Source organism: Poromitra crassiceps (genome assembly GCF_964638095.1).
Source record: "Poromitra crassiceps genome assembly, chromosome: 3".
Lineage (NCBI taxonomy): Eukaryota > Metazoa > Chordata > Actinopteri > Beryciformes > Melamphaidae > Poromitra > Poromitra crassiceps.
In genome coordinates, this window is record NC_139625.1 from 35,316,705 (window position 1) to 35,327,153 (window position 10,449).

Genomic DNA, 10,449 nt, shown 5'->3' on the forward strand with positions numbered 1-10,449 from the left:
CTGTGCCAGCCAAACGAATAGTGTTACAGTTTAGAAAATAAAACTTCTGAAAGTTTTTTTTCAGTCTTTTGAGGTTCTACAAAGACAAATGTTTACGTGAAAGTGAGCTCAGATTTTAAATAGATCTGTTAAAGAGGGAGGAAACCCAGATCTCCTGTTGTTGCCTCCCTGTGCTGCTGCGTATAAGCGAGCAGGGGTAGTAAACCTTCTGCAGACATTATTGAAAATGACACTGTGTACTTTAGATAAGGCCCACAAATCGCATATGATTACACTGATAGCTTTAGAGATATTGGGGGGGGGGGGGGGCGGAAAGGGAGGGAAGCTATAAAATGCATGTCATTAGATACAGAATGACTTTGTAGAGAAAAATGTAGATTATGGCATCGTCTTCTCTATAAGTTTGGTTTGTTTTAGGGATGCACCGATATGAAAATTTTGGCCGATGCCGATAACCGATATTAACATTGCTGTTATGGCCGATAACCGATATTTACCGATGTCGATATGATCTGTATAAAACCACATTTTTATGATCATCACATTTTGTACATACTGAAAAACACAAAAGTTATGCATTTCTTTATTTGCAAAGCCTTTGGAAAAGCCCATAAATCATAGATTTACTGCATTATTTCATATCAATGTGAAGAATTTGGCTGATAATGATAACCGATATTAACATTGCAACATCTGACCGATACCGATATGACCGATATGTTAAAAAATGACTAACATCGGCCGATACCGATATGATTGCCGATATATCGTGCATCCCTAGTTTGTTTGGTGCTATAATGTCTTATTTTATGTGTCAGATAAAAGTTACCAAGGCTCAAGTTTGATACGGTTTTTATACTACAGTATTATCAGTATATTAGGTGTTACTGATATTGTGTCCAATTAATATACCACATTTCTTCTTTGAACTATTTTTCATCTTACAGTGTAGCACACAATTCTATAATAAAGGGAATATGTTACATTTGAAATATAGAAAAATATTCTTTTGCCACAAAAATGACTGTATGATTTATTAACCATCACTGCAGTTCTTTGCCAGTTCTATGTTTTTGCCGAGGATGAAACATACTAAATCATTTGAGGGCCTACAAAGCTCCATCGTGCAACGCTCTCGCAGAACCCCACACAAATCCATCTGAGAAGTGAAATAGTAAATAATAGCCTTGGACTTAGTTAGGATAGACCCTGACATTGGGTCGTTGGTTTGCTTCAAACATGATTCTTCTCCTTGACATGGATCACTATCCTGATGTAAAGCTGGCATTCTGTTTTGATTTAGACTAATAATTTATTGCATCTGGCATCAGGGTCTGCACAACAAGACCAAAGGCATAGCACAAGCTTTTAAAAAGAACCTGATATTTCTGCACCCTAATCAGTTTAAGATGACCCTCTTCTTTGTAAAAAAAAAAAAAAAAAAAAAAAAAAAAGCACTATTTGCTAGATCTAGCAGACAAAACATCTTTCTAGACTTACAGAGCCATTAATATAGATATAATCATAGGTCTCTTCCAGAGGATTTTGCCCTCGGAGGCAATTCCTCTCTTGTGAGTGCCTGACTCCCTTCAAAGCCAAAGTGTGACTTACAAATGACTTGCTGAGAAGGAGTGACGGAGGACATGAAAGACGGCTGACGTTCCCCCGATGCGTGGAATATTAATTATACTCCAAAGGTTTTCACGAGACATGGGCCCATGCACTGAACATATCCACACACACCATAGTGCTATATAGAAAAACTTTCCTTTTCAATTAAAACTCTGCCTGAAGTTCATATTCTTGACAGAAATGGTGGCTTGTGATGGCTATTGATATGTAACCGCTTATATCATCCCTGCAAGTGGATGTTATCAGCATTTGCATTTAGCAAACTTGAAGAAATCTTCTTCCAACTGAATTTACCAGCTGCATGAATTCCAAATCTTTGTATTGAAATATTATGCATCCCATCCTCACTTTATACATGTATACTTACCTGTTTACATTACATTAAAATCATAAATTACCAGCTATAAAGGCATTTTGTATAGCTGATTAAATTGTAAATGCAAAGTCAATTCAAGCAGCTTTATACTTTTGAGTAAACATACTGTATGTCCTGGTTCATGTGACAACCAGTGCCCTCCCTCCTGCCTAGATTGAGCAGATCAAAATGAAGAGACATCAGAATGACAGTCAGACATGGACCAGCTTCCCGGCCCTGGAAGCAAGTTCAGAGCTGCCTTTTGAAAAACAATGGCGCAACAGCTAATGTGGCTCATTGAAACGCTTGGCTGGCCGTGAATGGCCACATTTCCCCACGTTAAAAGACAACTTTAGAGCCAAGCTTAGTGGAGGTGAGACTGTGTCACTTGTACTGGCGCCTGGCCTCACCTGGCTGCGTAGCTTCGCCAACGTCTTGCCAACAACCTCCAAATACACACTCCTACTGTATATGTCTGAGTGCTGCCAAATAGACACACACACGCACACTAATACTTTCCATTTATTCAGCAGCCTGATGGTTTGCTGTGATACCTAAATTCCCTACAAACATAAATGCTTTGTGTATATGCTATATGTTCAGTAGGCTTTTTTTTAAATATAAAATTAGGATAAATATATTTTCATATAACATGTTTCATTTCCATTTCCATAGAGGACGTGTCTATTATTAAAGAGGCATGTTGTATGTGGAGCTTTTATTTTATCCACCTATTTTACATAGGATTAGAAACGACATTGCAGACGGGGCTTATTAAATTTGTATGGGCCTATGCTTATTTGTTTCATTCAAATATTTCTGTATAGGTGGGTGAAGCGTCGTGGGTGCGTATGTGAGTATGAATGATCTGTGTGTGCATTTTTAAATGTGCGTGCGTGTGTGTGTGTGTGTGTGTGTGTGTGTGTGTGTGTGTGTGTGTGTGAGAGGTACAACAGGGAGTGTGCTGGCCCTTGGTAACCCACAAAGAGAGGGAGCGGTGGGCCGTGGGCCACAGACGTTGGGCGGCACTTGGCTGAATGATACAGCTTGGTGAGATCCATTGAGTGCGACTCCACTTGCTGAAAGGAAACACACAAATAAGACCTGATCTGGTGTCTGTGTGGCAGGAGGACCCAGACTGTCTCAAACTGAGCCTTTTACCCCTTACTTCCAGGTATAATGTATTATCAATTGTAATACAATGTGCAGCCGAATTGTAGATTTAAAACTCTCATACAGCACCGACGCCCTCTCTCATAAGCAAGAGGAGCGTCACATCATGGAGTCATACGCCATACCCAAACGTCTATTCTGATTCAATAAAGTTTGTTAAAATTATATTAAGAGTCTCTCATGATTGAAATGTTATAATATTATGCTAGATTTAAAATACTCAGGTTTAGCTGGGTTACTGCAATTTTATAAATAAATAAAAAACGGGGGGGGGGGGGGGGGGGGGGGGGCTTCAGTAGAAAGGAAAATTGTGAGAAGGAAAATTAAAGATATTTTACTGTAGCTAGATGTAGGATTCGAAGGAAAATCATTCAAGCGTTATTTTCCACTGCCTTTTATTATATTGACCTATTTTAAATTAATTGTTCTATTACAGAAAACCCTTGCTCAACCAGGAATGCATACCGGATGCAAACTTCCAACATGCCTTGGAAAAAATGTTTTAATTGGTGTTTGTATATTTACCTAGCTGCAAATGAAGCATTGAAATGAAATAATGTCTTCCACTTGTGCCCCAGAACAACCCATAATGTGGCCAATTAAGCTCTTAACTTGAAAGAAGTAAAAAGCAGGGGTGAAGTGGAGAAAAGGGGAATGTATTTGGCAAGGCAATAAGAATCTTTACATTAATTAACCTGTTGGTGTTTTGAACTCACATACGATTTGAGGATTCACACGAAAGACAGTTTTCACTTACTGCAGTTTTTAATTCAAGGCATTAAAGGGGTAATTAAATCAAAATCACCTTTGTTGAATTGTGAACAATATGACATTTATTGTGTTGCATTAATAACTATCCAACCCCAAATGCAGGGTACTGTACCCGCTTCATTGCATTTGATATACTCCTGTAACTAGTGGTCCTACTAAACCAGCATCAATACTCCCACCTGCTGGCCAGAGTCTGTCGGTGTGCGGCCCTACGGCCCTGTTGTCCCCGCCCCCCCTCCAGGCTTCCCTTCCTGCTGCAGGAATGGTAAAGTGATCTGTTGCTCCCTAAGTGCTTTTTGCTGTCAGTGGTGTTGACGTGGGATGCAATAGAAACCCAGCTGAGGCCACCTTGATGGAGGAGAGACAGAGACCTGCCGGACTCCACACACAGCATTAAGACACACAGACAGTCTACACATTCTCTCCACACACAGCATTAAGACACACAGACAGTCTACACATTCTCTCCACACACAGCATTAAGACACACAGACAGTCTACACATTCTCTCCACACACAGCATTAAGACACACAGACAGTCACATTCTCTCCACACACAGCATTATGACACACAGACAGTCTACACATTCTCTCCACACACAGCATCAAGACAGTCTACGCCTTCTCTCCACACAGCATCAAGACACAGTTTACGCATTCTCTCCACATAGAGCATCAAGACACAGTTTACGCATTCTCTCCACATAGAGCATCAAGACAAAGTCTACACATTCTCTCCACATAGAGCATCAAGACACAGTCTACACATTCTCTCCACATAGAGCATCAAGACACAGTCTACACATTCTCTCCACATAGAGCATCAAGACACAGTCTACACATTCTCTCCACATAGAGCATCAAGACACAGTTTACACATTCTCTCCACATAGAGCATCAAGACACAGTCTACACATTCTCTCCACATAGAGCATCAAGACACAGTCTACACATTCTCTCCACATAGAGCATCAAGACACAGTCTACACATTCTCTCCACATAGAGCATCAAGAGACACAGTCTACACATTCTCTCCACACAGCATCAAGAGACACAGTCTACACATTCTCTCCACATAGAGCATCAAGACACAGTCTACACATTTTCTCCACATAGAGCATCAAGACACAGACAGTCTACACATTTTCTCCACACAGCATCAAGACACAGTCTACACATTCTCTCCACACAGCATCAAGAGACACAGTCTACGCATTCTCTCCACCCACAGCATCAAGACACAGTCTACACATTCTCTCCACACAGCATCAAGAGACACAGTCTACGCATTCTCTCCACACAGCATCAAGACACAGTCTACACATTCTCTCCACACAGCATCAAGACACACAGTCTACACATTCTCTCCACACAGCATCAAGAGACACAGTCTACACATTCTCTCCACACAGCATCAAGACACAGTCTACACATTCTCTCCACATAGAGCATCAAGACACAGTCTACACATTCTCTCCACACAGCATCAAGAGACACAGTCTACGCATTCTCTCCACCCACAGCATCAAGACACAGTCTACACATTCTCTCCACACAGCATCAAGAGACACAGTCTACGCATTCTCTCCACCCACAGCATCAAGACACAGTCTACACATTCTCTCCACACAGCATCAAGACACAGTCTACACATTCTCTCCACACAGCATCAAGACACACAGTCTACACATTCTCTCCACACAGCATCAAGACACACAGTCTACACATTCTCTCCACACAGCATCAAGAGACACAGTCTACACATTCTCTCCACACAGCATCAATACACAGTCTACACATTCTCTCCACACAGCATCAAGAGACACAGTCTACACATTCTCTCCACACAGCATCAAGAGACACAGTCTACACATTCTCTCCACACAGCATCAAGACACACAGTCTACACATTCTCTCCACACAGCATCAAGAGACACAGTCTACACATTCTCTCCACACAGCATCAAGACACAGTCTACACATTCTCTCCACCCACAGCATCAAGACACAGTCTACACATTCTCTCCACACACAGCATCAAGACACAGTCTACACATTTTCTCCGCACAGCATCAAGAGACAGTCTACACATTCTCTCGCCACACAGCATCAAGACACAGTCTACACATTCTCTCCACACAGCATCAAGACACACAGTCTACACATTTTCTCCGCACAGCATCAAGAGACAGTCTACGCATTCTCTCCACACAGCATCAAGAGACACAGTCTACGCATTCTCTCCACACAGCATCAAGAGACACAGTCTACTAGGGGTGTCACAATATATCGTCCCACGAAATTTCGCGATAGTAAAACGTCACGATATGTATCGTTGAGATGAAATCTCATATCGCAAAAAATTTTTTTTTTTTTTTTTTTTTTTTTTCAAAAAATAGACTAAGAAACGTCTTTGTTTGTTGAAGTTCAATGTGTGGAAAGTAGTTCAGTTGAACAAGTCTCTGAAGAGACACATGAAAAGTTATACAGGAGAGAAACCATTCAATTGAGTTTCTGGCAAAACTGTTTACTTGACAGGAAAAACTGAAGATGCATAAAAAATAGATTAAGAAAAGTCTTGTTGTTTGAGTTTGAAGAAAAACTGAAGATGCATAATGAGAATTTATACTGCTGAGAAACCTTTTAGTTCAAAGTAAATCTAAGTGACGGTGTAACTCATTCTATTTCAAGATAAGCCTTATCTCCAATCTCATGTTTTTTCTAGTTGTTATTGTAATAACAATTTCCCACAACAGCATGTTTTGTATTTGTGCATTTCAAATAAAATATTACTTTTCCAGTCATATATTGTCATTATTCAAGTTTAAAAAAATATTGTTAAAATCGTATCGTATCGTATCGTTATCGTGAACCCAGTATCGTGATACGTATCGTATCGTGAACTGAGTGTATCGTGACACCCCTACAGTCTACACATTCTCTCCACACAGCATCAAGAGACAGTCTACACATTCTCTCCACACAGCATCAAGAGACACAGTCTACAAATTCTCTCCACACAGCATCAAGAGACACAGTCTACACATTCTCTCCACACAGCATCAAGAGACAGTCTACGCATTCTCTCCACACAGCATCAAGACAGTCTACGCCTTCTCTCCACACAGCATCAAGAGACACAGTCTACACATTCTCTCCACACAGCATCAAGAGTCACAGTCTACACATTCTCTCCACACAGCATCAAGACACAGTCTACGCATTCTCTCCACACAGCATCAAGAGACACAGTCTACACATTCTCTCCACACAGCATCAAGACACAGTCTACACATTCTCTCCACACAGCATCAAGACACACAGTCTACACATTTTCTTCGCACAGCATCAAGAGACAGTCTACGCATTCTCTCCACACAGCATCAAGAGACACAGTCTACGCATTCTCTCCACACAGCATCAAGAGACACAGTCTACACATTCTCTCCACACAGCATCAAGAGACAGTCTACACATTCTCTCCACACAGCATCAAGACACAGTCTACACATTCTCTCCACACAGCATCAAGACACAGTCTACACATTCTCTCCACACAGCATCAAGAGACACAGTCTACGCATTCTCTCCACACAGCATCAAGAGACACAGTCTACACATTCTCTCCACACAGCATCAAGAGACAGTCTACGCATTCTCTCCACCCAGCATCAAGACACAGTCTACACATTCTCTCCACACAGCATCAAGACAGTCTACGCCTTCTCTCCACACAGCATCAAGACACAGTCTACACATTCTCTCCACACAGCATCAAGACACAGTCTACACATTCTCTCCACACAGCATCAAGAGACACAGTCTACACATTCTCTCCACACAGCATCAAGAGACAGTCTACGCATTCTCTCCACACAGCATCAAGAGACACAGTCTACACATTCTCTCCACACAGCATCAAGAGACACAGTCTACACATTCTCTCCACACAGCATCAAGAGACAGTCTACGCATTCTCTCCACCCAGCATCAAGACACAGTCTACACATTCTCTCCACACAGCATCAAGACAGTCTACGCCTTCTCTCCACCCAGCATCAAGACACAGTCTACACATTCTCTCCACACAGCATCAAGACAGTCTACGCCTTCTCTCCACACAGCATCAAGAGAGACAGTCTACACATTCTCTCCACACAGCATCAAGAGACACAGTCTTCACATTCTCTCCACACAGCATCAAGAGACAGTCTACGCATTCTCTCCACCCAGCATCAAGACACAGTCTACACATTCTCTCCACACAGCATCAAGACAGTCTACGCCTTCTCTCCACCCAGCATCAAGACACAGTCTACACATTCTCTCCACACAGCATCAAGACAGTCTACGCCTTCTCTCCACACAGCATCAAGAGACACAGTCTACACATTCTCTCCACACAGCATCAAGAGACACAGTCTACACATTCTCTCCACACAGCATCAAGAGACACAGTCTACACATTCTCTCCACACAGCATCAAGAGACAGTCTACGCATTCTCTCCACACAGCATCAAGACACAGTCTACACATTCTCTCCACACAGCATCAAGAGACACAGTCTACACATTCTCTCCACACAGCATCAAGAGACACAGTCTTCACATTCTCTCCACACAGCATCAAGAGACACAGTCTACACATTCTCTCCACCCAGCATCAAGACACAGTCTACACATTCTCTCCACACAGCATCAAGACAGTCTACGCCTTCTCTCCACACAGCATCAAGAGACACAGTCTACACATTCTCTCCACACAGCATCAAGAGACACAGTCTACACATTCTCTCCACACAGCATCAAGAGACACAGTCTACACATTCTCTCCACACAGCATCAAGAGACACAGTCTTCACATTCTCTCCACACAGCATCAAGACACAGTCTACACATTCTCTCCACACAGCATCAAGACATAGTCTACATATCTCTCAACATACACATTCTCTCCACACACAGCATCAAGAAACAGTCTAAGTTTCTCTCAACATACAGCATCAAGACAGTCTACGCATTCTCTCCACACAGCATCAAGACACACAGGCAGTGTACGCATTCTCGCCCAGACATTCTGTCTTTATCTCTCTGAGCATTGTCAGCTTTACTGTCGTTCATAAAAAGCATAAAATGGCTGTTGCAAAGTTACAAGTCAGTTGATTACATTTAGATGTGACACCAACTAGGCTAATTGATACTGTGAAGTGTGAACAGAAGCGCCATTCGTGTGTTGTCCAAATTAAATCACCAGCTTGACAGTGATTGCAGTTTTCATAAACTTGATAATATCTAGCCGACAACTACAATGCATAAATAAAGATGTTAATATTCTGACATGTATTGTAAATGTGTGTTTTTGTTTCCACCAACCTCCATCCTGAAAAACAGACATATTTCAGGGCCCCTTTGGAGCGATGGACTGTATGGGAAAATCCCCCCCCCCCACCCCAAACTGGAGGAGGAAGCCACGGACACAAACAGAGGAGAGTTGGGGGCTACCTGCTGTTTAAACAGATAGCAGGCCTGTGTGGCCGCGTCCGCAAAGGCCCCCCGAACTTCGCTCCACTTCAGATGTTTAAGAGTCCCAGCGAGGGCATTGGAGTTCTCCGGAGGAATAAGCAACTACTTGTCCAGAACAGCCTTTGGATCCCAGCGTGGACCGCCAGCAGCGATGCAGAACCTCTGCTGATTGGTTAACGGACATGCAGACCGCCCTCCAGGGAGCTGATGCTTGGGTGGTTCAGGAGATTGCCAGGCCGCTGCACAATTAACTCAAATAAGCTTGTGGCGAATTAGCTAATGTGTGTCAGACCCTCACTGAGTATACATATTAGGGGGGATATGGACTCTGACAGTCGTTGCAGGAGATATAGTAGTGGTGTACTGGATGGACCAAAATAAACTGTACAATAAATAAAAATACATCAGCTTCACTGTCTTTTGCTACTGTTTCTCTACTGCTGTGTTTGTCTGTTTCACATGAGAACTTGGCGACAGGTAAACGATGGGAATAAGGATAAGGAGATAAACGTGTTGCTGAGTGATGGTATAGAAGGAAGTTCCCTCTCACTTCAGAGGGAGGCTGCACCAGCACCAGCAAAACACCTGCAGCCCCCACAGGCAAAGCCCTGAACTTTGTACGCTGTGTGGGGGCCCGGGGTCATGACTCCTCCCACACACAGCCAATGACTGGCCAGGGACCCAAGAAAGCAGTTGTAAAAATAGATGCAAAAACAATACCTGCCTGGCCATCTGAGAGGGTCCCCATGTGGAGAGAGGCGGCTGCATCGATACACTATGGAGAAAACGTATCAATGAAGATTAACTCCTCGTTTGCAGTTTGGCCCACTGGGTAGATAAATATCAAATTCCTAATCTCTGAGTTATATCCTCATTTTGATACGATTCTATAGAAAATTAATGGTGGATTTGAGAGGTTCATCTAGCATTAAGTTACCATAGGAGTTTCTCGGTTCAAAAAACAGATGTGCATAAACCCTGCATCCAAATTGGC

At 42.5% G+C, this 10,449-nt stretch overlaps 1 long non-coding RNA gene across 1 annotated transcript; it reads left to right on the forward strand.

The window, feature by feature from the left end:
- The first annotated feature begins 2,949 nt into the window (after positions 1 to 2,949).
- On the forward strand, positions 2,950 to 9,798 carry LOC310772851. The gene is made up of 3 exons (XR_014552523.1): positions 2,950 to 3,161; positions 4,034 to 4,196; positions 9,324 to 9,798. It is a non-coding gene; the product is annotated as an uncharacterized lncRNA (long non-coding RNA).
- Positions 9,799 to 10,449: the final 651 nt, after the last annotated feature.